General features: G+C 40.8%; 1 long non-coding RNA gene across 1 annotated transcript; it reads left to right on the forward strand.

Moving 5' to 3' along the window:
- Positions 1 to 5306: 5306 nt before the first annotated feature.
- LOC117466602 (uncharacterized) lies at positions 5307 to 6674 on the forward strand. The gene is made up of 3 exons (XR_004554295.2): positions 5307 to 5326; positions 5608 to 5700; positions 6646 to 6674. It is a non-coding gene; the product is annotated as an uncharacterized lncRNA (long non-coding RNA).
- The last annotated feature ends 7390 nt before the right edge of the window (positions 6675 to 14064 follow it).

The raw sequence follows: 14064 nt of genomic DNA on the forward strand, positions 1-14064 counted from the left end.
CCAGAGGCCAGTCTGCTCTGATTGGTTAGCTCGCTCTGTTGTGATTGGTCAACCGCTTAGAGATGTCCCGCTCCTTAGTCAATCAATCAATCAATCAATCAATCAATCAATCAATCAATCAATGTTTATTTATATAGCCCAATATCACAAATGTTACATTTGTCTCAGTGGACTTCACAGTGTGTACAGAATATCAGTATGACAATACGACACCCTCTGTCCTTTGACCCTCACATCGTACAAGGAGAAACTTCCAGAGAAAACCCACAGTTTAAAGGGGAACATGGGAGAAACCTCAGGGAGAGCAACAGAGGAGGGATCCCTCTCCCAGGATGGACAGACGTGCAATAGATGCCGTGTGTAAATCGAAGAGATAATACATTTGCAACATAGGTAGTCCAAATGTTTGGAAATGCATGTGTGTATAATAGGAAGATGAATCCACGAGGATATCCATCCAGGACCGATGATCCAGGACCACAGCCACGACTCAAGATCCAGCGCTCGCGATCCAGGATACAGGACCGCAGGATCATCCATGACTCCGGATCCCAGCGTATATAGACAGCAAAAAGAAAGACATTTTGGGAAGCTGGGTTAATCGGAACATGAGAGTACACAGGTATAGACAGAGAGAAGGAAGAAGTAAGATGTCCCTCGACAAACTAAGCTTATATCAGCAAAACTAGGGGCTGAATCTAATCAGCCCTAACTATAAGCTTTATCAAAAAGGAAGGTCTTAAGCGCACTCTTAAAAACGGATAGGTTGTCTGCCGCCCGAACACAAACTGGAAGCTGATTCCACAAATGTGGAGCTTGATAAGAAAAGGCTCTGGCTCCCATTGTACTTTTAGAGATTCTAGGAACAACCAACAACCCTGCATTCTTGGAACGCAATGCCCTAGTAGGACAGTAGGGTATAATGAGTTCTTTAAGGTAAGATGGCGCCTGCCCATTAAGGGCTTTGTAGGCGAGAAGAAGAATTTTAAATTCTATCCTGTGTTCTAGGGAGCCAGTGTAAGGCAGCCAGAACAGGAGTAATGTGGTCCCTTTTCCTAACTCTGGTTAGTACACGAGCTGCAGCGTTTTGAATCAGCTGAAGCGACTTGACTGACTTCTTGGTACTCCCTGATAGTAAAGAGTTACAATAATCCAGCCTTGAAGTAACAAATGCATGGACTAGTTTCTCTGCATCGTTTTGAGGCAAGATATGCCTGATTTTTGCAATGTTACGTAGATGGAAGTAGGCGGTCCTTGAGATTGATTTTATGTAGGCGTTAAAGGATAAATCCTGATCAAATATAACACCAAGATTCCTTACAGTCTCACTGGAGGCCAAATTAATGCCATCCATAGTTAGTATATCTTTAGATAATTTGTTTCGTAGATTCTTTGGGCCGAGTACAATAACTTCAGTTTTGGTCGTGTTTAACATCAAAAAGTTTAAGGTCATCCACGTTTTTAAGTCCTTGAGGCAGTCTTGAATTTTATTTAGATGATTAATTTCATCAGGCTTGATTGATAAATATAGTTGAGTATCATCCGCATAACAATGAAAATTTACAGAATGATTCCTTATAATATTGCCTAACAGAAGCATATATAATGTGAACAAAATATGCGGATGATACTCAACTATATTTATCAATCAAGCCTGATGAAATTAATCATCTAAATAAAATTCAAGACTGCCTTAAGAACTTAAAAAACGTGGATGACCTTAAACTTTTTGATATTAAACACGACCAAAACTGAAGTTATTGTACTTGGCCCGAAGAATCTACGAAACAAATTATCTAAAGATATACTAACTATGGATGGCATTCATTTGGCCTCCAGTGAGACTGTAAGGAATCTTGGTGTTATATTTGATCAGGATTTATCCTTTAACGCCCACATAAAATCAATCTCAAGGCCCGCCTACTTCCATCTACGTAACATTGCAAAAATCAGGCATATATTGCCTCAAAACGATGCAGAGAAACTAGTCCATGCATTTGTTACTTCTAGGCTGGATTATTGTAACTCTTTATTATCAGGGAGTACCAAGAAGTCAGTCAGGTTGCTTCAGCTGATTCAAAATGCTGCAGCTCGTGTACTAACCAGAGTTAGGAAAAGGGACCACATTACTCCTGTTCTGGCTGCCTTACACTGGCTCCCTATAGAACACAGGATAGAATTTAAAATTCTTCTTCTCGCCTACAAAGCCCTTAATGGGCAGGCGCCATCTTACCTTAAAGAACTCATTATACCCTACTGTCCTACTAGGGCATTGCGTTCCAAGAATGCAGGGTTGTTGGTTGTTCGTAGAGTCTCTAAAAGTACAATGGGAGCCAGAGCCTTTTCTTATCAAGCTCCACATTTGTGGAATCAGCTTCCAGTTTGTGTTCGGGCGGCAGACACCCTATCCGTTTTTAAGAGTGCACTTAAGACCTTCCTTTTTGATAAAGCTTATAGTTAGGGCTGATTAGATTCAGCCCCTAGTTTTGCTGATATAGGCTTAGTTTGTCGGGGGACATCTTACTTCTTCCTTCTCTCTGTCTGTACCTGTGTACTCTCATGTTCCGATTAACCCAGCTTCCCCACATGTCTTTCTTTTTGGTGTCTATATACGCTGGGATCCGGAGTCATGGATGATCCTGCGGTCCTGTGTCCTGGATCGCGAGCCCTGGATCGCGAGTCGTAGCTGTGGTCCTGGATCATCGGTCCTGGATGGATATCCTTGTGGATTCATCTTCCTATTATACACACATGCATTTCCAAACATCTGGACTACCTATGTTGCAAATGTATTATCTTTTCAATTTACACACGGCATCTATTGCACGTCTGTCCGTCCTGGGAGAGGGATCCCTCCTCTGTTGCTCTCCCTGAGGTTTCTCCCATTTTTCCCCTTTAAACTGTGGGTTTTCTTCGGAAGTTTTTCCTTGTACGATGTGAGGGTCAGAGGGTGTCGTATTGTCATACTGATATTCTGTACACACTGTGAAGACCACTGAGACAAATGTAACATTTGTGATATTGGGCTATATAAATAAACATTGATTGATTTATTGATTGATTGATAATAAGCTATCAGCAGCAGAACAGGCACACAGGATACCCGGAGATGACAAAAACAACCGGAAGTTACAACATGCTTACCGCAATAGTGGTCCGTGTCATCTTGAGGTTATTGGTGCTACTACTTGGTGCCTATTACATATGTATTGGAGCTCTAGCCAATAGAAGCGCAAGTGTTACTTAGTGATGTCACTATGTTACGGGAGTAAACAAAGGAATCCAATGGATGCGTTTCAGGCAGGGGGGGAGAATGTGTGGGAGAGAAACTCCCTCTGGATGGAACAAAGAGATTTTAGCCTTTGCAGACCATTTACATGCACAAAAACCTAAATAACACACTACAGGAAATGGAAAAGCCCGAAAAGTATAATAGGGCCATTTTAAAAACACTTTTTAAACCGCAAAGAACTAGTAGGGCATAGACCTCGCCAAGGATGTTTCCATAATTAAAAAATAATTCATGTATCCCCGAGTGTTCGGGTCAGCTCCAACATTTAGTGGGTTCTTCTTTGGCCCATGCAACACCATTCCACCACATTTCATTACAATTTGACCTGTAGTTATTCTGTAATTCTGCTGACAAACAATTGGAATAACCAATAAACAACTAGCTGTAAATGTCGACATTTTGTAATATTAGGTCTTTTCCAGTTGGTGATATTATAAATTGCATATAAATCATTCAATTCATGCTTGATGATTAAAGTGAAGGTGCATTCCTTTTCAAAGTTGTGTTTATTAACTTGTATCCACACATACAGCAGAAGTGTGACCTTTGTTTTGAAATGACATGCAAATTAGTCATTTAAACTTTTGTGTGATTGACAACTTATCAAACATTGAAACAAACTCATCTGTTTACTGTTAGCTACAAACAATGCTCAATAATTTCTGACTATTTGACCTCAGTCTGATCTGCCCACACAATCAAACAGACCCCAAGCCCGTGAGGCACGCAAGCATTTTTTATCGGCAAAGCTGAATTAATTCAACCTAAGAACAGAGCAAAGTCACACATTGCGGCTCACACCAAAAGCTTCAGCATCTGAGAACAATTAAACATCTGGTTTCCATGAGAGGCTGATTTGCCAGTTGTCATTTGCAGTGGGGGAAAAGCCCTCACCCTCACCCTGCCCCCCACCCACCAGTGCCCCACTGCCTGCTCCAGATCATACCACGAGACAACACGCATTAGCAATGAGGCCTGAGCTAATTTACATCACAAAGTCAAAGAAAATAAAAAGTAACGCAGCAAGTCTGCAAATGTTCCGATCCATTGCGAATGCGCTTGCTACAAAAACCCATGTTTACAACAAATTGTTACATAAAAATTAGGAAGCTTTGATATTGCGCTGCCTGGGCTTGAAGGCTGTGCCAATTGGCCTATTTGTTGAATTGTGTAAAAGCTAACTAAAGCTCTTTAGATGTTAGATCATACAGCTTTAAAGTTGATACGCTAAGTAGGACGCGACTGTCAATTAGCTTAATGTTAATGAGCACGCTTTAGAGTAGCTCGCAAGTGGATTTTGTTATCATTGGGAAGAGTAAGGCTAGCTGTATAAAACAATGTATTTTGCATGTTTTAGACATAGAAAAGTGTATCACAAGAATGAATATTCCTTCAGTGAGGGGGCCAGGTTGCAACAAACTCACGTTCAAATATGTTTGGTTTTACAGGCTCTGGTGTGTTTAACCCTCTATTCTCTAAGCAGAGGTGCTCACCAGTCGCAGTACACTTCGTAGTCGTGGTCGCAGTTACACACTCTGGTTGCACTGAAAAGCTCCCAGGTGTTAACTGTTAACCCAGTCTCATGGCATTTCGTGTTCACCAACACGATTTTTAATCTATTGATTTTAACCTCTGTTAACGTTGTACAGAGGTTAGTTAACGTTGTGCAGTGGAGTTCATGTATTTTGTTCCTTTTCTTTTCTAGTTATCATTTGGTAATAAACCCAATTCAAAATGTGTCCTTAGGTTGCACGCCTGCCGGATTATCTTCCGCTCCGACGAGCTGCACCCCCTCACCCTGGCCCCGCGCGGGGCTGTACGGTGAGTGGGTGAGCCAGCGCTGTGAGGTGCGCCCCGAGGTGCTCTTCCTCACCCGCCACTTCATCTTCCACGACAACAACCACACCTGGGAGGGCCACTACTACTCCGACCCCATCTGCCAACACCCCACCTTCAGCATCTACGCCCGGGGGCGCTACAGCCGGGGGCTCCACTCCACCCGCGTGATGGGCGGGACAGAGTTCGTCTTCAAAGGTAACGGGTTAAACTATTGACCCTGGTAGAATGGTCTCTTTTACTCCCTTTATTGTACATGTGAGGGTCTATGTATGTATGCTTTCTGTGTTTGACAATGTCACAAATACATCATATATACAAAAATAAACAATAAACTAATGACAAGGACAAAGACAAAGATTCAGCTGGGAAAAAAACGGATTATTTTCCTGTCCTACAGCTGTGGTAAAGAGTCAAATATACCAACAATTTCTTGTCATTCTAGCTGTGTAACTTGTTGTCATTTTACTCCCCAACAGACTACAGAGCCAACTGATATCCGGACCCTGGTGCTCAGAGGGCTTCCAATTATCCTTGGCGACAACCCCACAGACTTCTACAAAGCAGGCTCTGTAAGTAACCTCTTACCTTCTCACAGAGTATTTAAAAGCACCATTATTTGTTAGTTCCTGTCCCTGGTAAACCCTGTGAGCGTAGTTTTATACAATTGCAGATTAAGATTGTTCCACTTATCACGAGTACGATTTTTTCTGGCCGATAAATATTGGTGAAATTGTTACAAACAAGACAAAACAAAAGCCGCTTATATAGTCTTAACTGTGTAGGTTAGTTTGCCACTTGTTTTTAAATGTGGCAGATCTTATAAAGTGTGCTGCTGGCTGAGACAAAGCAGCCCCTCCTCTAGCAGCTGTACCTGTAGTGATTCTAGAGGAGCAACAGTATAACGGTTACACCAGCATCAGTCATTATATACATTAATATCTCACTGGAAAAAAATATTCCTGCCAGCATTATACTGAGGCAAGTTTTGAAAGAATGAAGAACACAGACATCTGCCAGTATCATTTATTCTGTCCTCCTTCCACTGCTGCTGTGGGTCACTGCCTGCAGGTACCGCTACCCGACCGGGGGGGGGGGGTCTGCTTTTTCTCAGCAAGTGAATTCACAAGAATACGCAACGTTTTAAGATACGTGGCAAACAGTTCATACAGACAGCTTTTGTCTTAGCTGGTATACCAAATGTGGGTTACGTTTAATATTGGGTTTCCATACCATCCCTAAATTAAATAATTTCTTATTAATTGTTTATTGCTATTTTGCTATTTTTTTTATCACGCATGTTCATATTGCGATGACAACGAAAATATGATTTCTCGGTCAGCACTAATAGCAACAGCTCTTTCCAACCTCTTTGAGTGATCTGTTTGTGCTTTATTCCAGCAGAACCAACTCACACCTTCCCTCATGTGTCTGACTCTCTTATGACTATAGTGCATTATTCATGGTTATTTAATGAAACATGTCCTGATTGTGCTCTTATATTGCTGTCGTTTCAGGACACTGATGATGAGGACTCGTTCCGCGACATTGATATTGGGATCCTCCTGGTTGAGCATGAAGGTGCTAGTCCCTCCCTTCCCTGCATCGCAGTCCAGCCTCACTGAAGATCATCCTTGAGGGACAAGTTGTGATCGACAACATCCAAGACCTGCCAAAAGCGATTTCTGTTTGGTCTTACATACGCAGTACGCACTGCATCTCAACTACCCCAAGACTATGATGCTCACATTCCAGTTCATCCAAAAAAGGTTCTTCTCACGTTGGGCCAAGATGAACTAAAGCCAAGGTTGCTTACAATGTAAAGAAATGCACTGACACTTGTTACTGCTGTTCAGCTACTGCCAGTGACATCATGATGTTCAGCACTGTTCGCTGACCTTTCACTGTCAGGTTTTCACACACATATTGTTAAATGTTGTGGGTTCTAATTCCTGTCTTTGCTTGCCTTCTGGTTGACGAGGTTATTTTTGTCAATAAAAACATTGGAATATTTAAATGTATTGTTTCATGTTTTCCCTTCCATACAATTCTGGTAAAACAATGTATAAATGCAATCCCCAAATCAAAATGGTACAAGACATTTGTTATATTAACACATGATATTAAGCATTGATAAATAATGTTATTTATTATATTTAACTTAAACAAGTTATTTCATACAACTAAGACATCATTTATGTGAACTAATGATTTTGAGATAAGACTACAAATTTAAACTAAGATAAGTCTACTTAAAGTTCTACGTGTATACAACTTAACCTGTTAAGTTTCTTGCTTGTGTAAAAACGTAACCTGTTAAGTTTCTTGCATGTGTAAAAACTTAAGTGGTTTAAGGCAACGGGTTTGCACGCGAATTTCTAGTAAAGTCAACTAAGAGTGTAGTTGTGTATATGATATGTCAATAAACCTTTGAAAATCTTGAAATCTTGAAAGGGATGTGCAAAATAGTCATTATACACAGTCTTTAATTAACTATTAGTAAAGAATAACGAGTAATGAATATACTTTATTACTCGTTTCCATTCATGTCAATTGCAGAAAAATGTTTAGTCTTCTCAACAGCCGCGTAGCTGTGGGTGGGCCCGGGTGGGCCTGGGCCCACCCACATGCACGTCTGGCCCACCCACAGCCAATCAGCGCTTCATAGCGCAGAACCGGGAAGCCCAGAAGGAAGTGCCACAAACTGCCATAGACCCCCATGTTAAAATGCCCAACTTTACAGCAGAAATAAACATGTTTCTAGCCTGGATCCAATAAAACTTATTCTGGATATAGTTAGATTCCACCTTCATGACAATGGAATAGGGAGTGCATTTTTTTACCGTGAGTTGTTATAGTAAGGAAAGTAACTTTTGCCGTGAGTGAATGAAAGTATTATTTCTTCTTGAGGTCTGCAGTTTAGCTTGTACACATTTGCTGAATATGAAAACACTCAGTGTGTGCCCACTATGCGACTGTCAAGGATAAACAACATGTGCCCCCGATATATGTTGTATGTATTATTGCTACACAAACATTACATTGCAGTTTAAGTGTCGCTAACTCTGTTTAAGAGATCTCTCCCCATCTGTGTGCGAGGGGGCGGGGCAGTTTACACACACGCAGCTGCTACATGCAGCAACACACACACACGGAGGAGATGGCGGAGAGAACGCGCTCCGAGGTGTGGTTAAACTATAGCCGTGTCGATGTGGACAATACTCGTTACCAAAAGTGGAATAAGAGTTTAGCATTTAAGGGCGGTAACACGAGCAGTTTGTCTAAACATTTAGCAAAAGTGCTCCACATCCAGACGGAGGAATGCATTATTTAATACGATTTGTTAAAAACATTCTTGTTTTTTTTAATGTGAAATATTATGTATTTAATTTAAATAAAAAGCAATGTTAGTTTTGTTCAGAATTTGTTTAGTTAGTTTACCTTATTTTTTTCTCCAAAATAACCGATAAAAGTAATGTTAAAGGACCGGATCGATAAGACATAGACATACTTTATTGTCATTTCAACAAGACACAGAGTGTATATTAAAACGACATGTCGTTGTACTGGCTGCAGGAACAGGACAATATAACAACTTGCTAAAATTGTACATATAAATAAATAATAGTGACGTGGTGCTGATAAAATTAAAGATAAAGTGTGCGTTTCAAATATAAAGACTTACTATACATATAAATAAGATAGACATACTATATAACAAATATGTGCTCTTTACATAATAATGTAATCTTTATGTTACTGGTCTGCTTGCTGTTCAGCAGTCTGATGGCTTGGGGGAAAAGCTATTGCAGAATCTGCTGTTCTGCTCTTAATGCTGCGGAACCTCTTGCCGGAGGGCAGCAGGGAGAACAGAGCCTGGTGAGGATGAGTGGGGTCTTCTGGGCTTTTGTCAGGCAGCGTTTCTGAGCGGTGTCTCTGATGGGAGGGAGAGAAACTCCGATGATCTTCTCTGCTGTCCTGACCACTCTCTGCAGAGACTTCCAGTCTTTGGCGTTGCAGTCTCTCGACCAGATGGAGATGCCGATGGTCAGCACGCTCTCTAGGTTCCTCTGTAGAACGTGGTGAGGATGGGAGGGGGGAGCTGTGCAGGAAGTGTAGGCGCTGCTGTGCCTTCTTAAATAGTGATGTAGTGTGAGTGGACCAGGTCAGACTGCTTGTGATATGCACCCCAGGAACTTGGTGCTGGCTGTAGTCTTCACTGCTGTGCCGTTGATGTGGAGTGGTGGGTGACGGTGCTTTTTGTTCCTGAAGTCGACAATAATCTCTTTTGTTTTATCGACATTCAGGATCAGGTTGTTGGTGTTACACCAGTCCGTCAGATGTTTCACCTCCTCCCTGTAGGCATGTTCGTTGTTGTCCCTGATGAGTCCCACCACTGCTGTATCGTCCGCGTACTTTATGATGTGGTTGGTACTGAACCTGGAGCATAAGCATAAGTGCTATCGATAAAAGTAGTAGTACCGTTAAAGCCTTAACGATACCCATCCCTATGTGGATGTCAGTTTTACACACATTCTGAGGCCGCCGTGCCTATGTTTTTTGTTTTCACTGCTAATTTATGCTTATGTTCTATTAGTGCATTAAAAATCATTAATGAAGTTTCAGCTCAGACCCCACGCTTAATATGTCTCCCCCTGGCCCACCTACATTTCTCCAGGCCCACCCACACAATAATTCCTGGCTACGCCACTGCTTCTCAAGCACCAACTATCAAATAGCTCTCCTGATTGTTGGCACTTGACAATCACCTTCCCTGAATTTTACTCAGGTGTAACTAAAGTCTGATTTAAGGGTTGTTTATATTTCACATCATTAATCAGAATCTGCAAAGTAACTCAAATAAGTGTAGTGGAGTAAAAATACCAGGTTAACCTCTGAATTGTAGTGGAGTAGAATTACAAAGTAACAATGAGCTGTCATGTGGGTATCAGGGTTTCCGTTAGCCGGTAATTACCGGTTTTTAGCTGGTAAAATTTATTAAAAACCGGTAAATTCGAAACCTGACGGTCAACATGTCTGGTAATAATTAGGGAGGCTCCGATCGATCGGCCGATATTCACTCTTAATAGTTTGATCGGTGCTCTCTATAAAGGCCGATCAGGAGAGCTGGATCTGATCGATATGGACATAAACGCGAGTGAAGTGTAACCGGAGCGAGAGAGAGATCAGATCAGCTGCTGAGTCTGACCGAGACACGCAGCTCTGCAGGATCACCTGAAGCCCCGCCCTCTGTTTAGCGGGCTGCAGGAGCTGCTTGAGAAACTGACGTGCTGTCAGGAGAGAGAGAGGGGGGAAAAGAGAGGATCCGTTTCTCCCGTGTTATTATTCAAATGTAATGTAAACTTTTGAATAATGTACGTTATCTACTACAAGTAGTTTGTTTGAATGTAATAATTATGTTGTTTGTTGTTTGTGGAATCATTTATTGAAAAATGAATCTGAATTTTTCGATCTGTTACGATTATAAACTGAAGCAATATAAAAATGAGCCCCGTGAACTGAGTTTTAAACTGAAGCATATCTGCTCATAGTCCGGTGATTACCTGCTAACGCAAACTCTGCTACACAACTCTTATTATTATTATTGAAATATGACCGGTAAGTTTCAAATTAGTCCGGTAAAATAAATTCTGCCCGGACATTTGACCGGCGAGAAAAAATCCTAGCGGAAACCCTGGTGGGTATATATTAATGCTGCACATTATGGACACAAGCGATTTTCCCAGAGTTTGAAGATTAATCACGGGGACTATAGTCCAAAAAATAGCTGGGGATTATGGGTAGTGTAGTGTCTTCGGCCATCCTAAACTCAGAAATGTTGACAATCGCAATGATGCTCGAAATGTCCCTTATAGGCCTATGTCTGTTTCCGGTTATTTTTATTTTGAAATTCAGTTCCTGACGGACGCCAAAAAAGCCAGAGATTATGGAATAAAACCAATAAATAAAAGCAAGGATAATTGTGTGTTATTGGTGAGTAAATAACAGTGTGTTATTTTGAAAAGAATAACAAATTAGAAGGAAAAAAAGATTTAAAAATACAGATTTCAGTATTCTGAGGCTCTGAGCCCCATTTATTTTCCTCACAGACGGCAACAAAAGTCCGAAATTATACGATTTAAAATAAAAGCAATAATTGTGGCTTGATATTGAGTAAGAACATGTTTTTATGAACCACACAGCTTCCGGTCTTCCACGACCCAACCGGAGAAAAAGACGTGGTGCAGGCTCGAAACACATTACCAGTAGAAATACATTGCTTTTAAAATCGTGCTGTGCAACATGAAAAAAAGGGGGAAATCGTGTTGGTGAACACGAATCAATAGATTAAAAATCGTGTTGGTGAACACGAAATGCCATGAGACTGGGTTGTAACTGTACACATGTGAAGCAGGGCATGACTGAAAAGTAACACATGTGCACAGTAAATCCTCTCAGGATAAATAAAGTAAAGAAGATGTTGCCCTTGTCGAGGTTGAATTGGATTATGGCCCAGTTCCAAGAAACAACTGATTCCACAGGGGATTGTCTCTCTCTGCAGAGAGCCTCCACTTGCAGGGCAGAAGAAAGAAAAGTTTCCCATAGAGGCTGTGTAACTCTAATTAACCTTTCACTTTTAATTACTTACAAATTGTACACTGCGAGAAAGAAAAGACAAACCAGCACATCAAGAGCTGAAGATGGTTCTGGTTTGTGCCTCATTAAATTGATTTCTCAAGTGTTTTTAAAAGCAGATTTTCTTATAGTTTGTGCATTTATGTTTGCACACTATTTCTTGAAAGTCAGGATGAATGGCACTGAAATGAGATTTTTGTAACCTCAAAATGAACAGCTCATCATCTTAAAGTAATGTGCTGTTTCTCATTCTGACAACCCCAATCTCATTGCCCAATATGAACATTTGGATTGGATGAAATAGCTCATGTTGTAGGTGTCGCCATCAAAGTGCTTCAACCACTGCCAAAAACTCAAACGCTTTATCCTTGAGGAGGCCTAATCTTGGAACATTTCATACAGACAAGCAAAATTGACGAACAATCAGAGAAAGTGGTGGGGAGAAGGAGAGAAGAAATAAAGTCTGGAAAACAAAAGGGTTTTTTATAAGAAACAGATTGCTAAACATAAACACCAATCATGTGACAGGAGCAGAAACAGGAAATTAGATTCCCAGGAGCTAGAAAACGCATCCTTGAGTATCAATGATTCATTGGTCTTTGCCTGCCACAGATGGCTGAGGAAAAGAAAGGTGGGAAGAACAGGAAAACAAATGTAATGGAGAAGGAAACATAGAAAGAGCTGATGAAGACAGAAAGAAAATAATCCACCAGAGATGGACCAGTGTGTTTGAGGAAAGACACCCGACACTTCCCTGGTTTGCCAGATACCACAGGAGCTTCTGTCTTGGCTTCATGGAAGTCTTTTCACCACCATCTTTCTCCATCATCATCTCTCCATCTATCATCCAATTGGTCATCATACACTGAAAGAATAGGCCAGATTTTAAAGCGCCAATGTCCAGCTTGAAACCCCAATTTGTCCCGAAGACAAGTGTTCTCTGTAACAGCTAGAGATGACAAAAAGCCAGAATAAAGTGCCATGATATTAAATTCATCACACACAAAGTAAAGTTAAAAAACAAAAAGGTAGAAAGAAAGAGATAAAATATATTCTAAGGATAACGTCTATAGTATGGCCTGGCTTAAGCACACCGACTGATGTGATGTTTTCACAACTTTTTGTGATGGTTTGGGAGATGTTCATCCCTTTCAACACAATTTGCACCAGACAAACAACTGGTGTGGAAGATACACCACTATAAAACCATGTGTCATGTTTGAGATGCATGTTTAACTAGTGAGCTTAAGAAGTCCTGTTATTTTGTTACATTATGATGGAATAATGATAGCTATTTCTGACTGTTTCGAGTCAATATGCTAACCAGATTGTCTTCAAAGATTCTGTGTTTCCCTTGACTCGGCATGGTATGCACATTTTTATTTTAATCAAAGCACTTGAGAAACAACTTAAAAAACAAATAAAAGGTAAGAAGTTAGAACACAAAATAAAATAATAAAAATAACAGCCATATAGTAAAAAATATATACACCATTAAAAAGCAATAAAAGCACAAGGAGAAGAGGTAGGTTTTGAGACGCGATTTTAAAAAGGACAGTGGAGTGAATGTGGAGGCCACAGCGAAAGCACGGTCCCCTCTGAGCTTTAGCTGTGTTTTCGGCACATTCAGGAGCAGGTGATCAGCTGACCTGAGAAAGTGAGTGGGTCTGTAGGGGTGTAGCAGCTCAGAGAGGTAGGGCAGGGCCAGGCCGTTGAGGGACTTACAAGTAAATACAATAGTTTTTAAATGATTCCTCAAATGTATGGGAAGCCAGTGCAGTGAAGCTAAAATGGGGGAAAGGTTAACTTTTATATTTCACCCAATATTTGAACAATATGACAGTGCTGATATCATTATAATCATGCTAAGTGACATAAGCTCCAGTCGGCCCCTTGTACCTCTGCTCCCTCCATTTGTCTCCTCTCAGCTTCTGTCTTTCGGGAAATGTCACAATGTAGTTTGTGCGTCAAACATTTTGGAAAGCCACTGTGATCAATAACGTCTTTGTATTTCCTGCTGAGTCACCTGAGTCACTAGAGTCATCTAGCCAATTTGATGAGTCATTGCATTGTTGAAGTGGCAGTCACAACTTGTCATCCGAACCTCTCCATTACTGGATGAACATCAAACAGAATTTCGTCCAAATTGGTGAAAAACAAACCTTTTTTTTCTATGTTGTGTTTGCTCATAACAAAAATCACAAGAACAACAAAAATGTATTTTCAGTCACTTCAGACTTTTTGAAGTGAAATATCTTTGGTAAAGGCCCTGTCACACTGTCCCGAAATTGACACCCGAT

Source organism: Pseudochaenichthys georgianus, chromosome 21 (genome assembly GCF_902827115.2).
Source record: "Pseudochaenichthys georgianus chromosome 21, fPseGeo1.2, whole genome shotgun sequence".
Classification (NCBI taxonomy): domain Eukaryota; kingdom Metazoa; phylum Chordata; class Actinopteri; order Perciformes; family Channichthyidae; genus Pseudochaenichthys; species Pseudochaenichthys georgianus.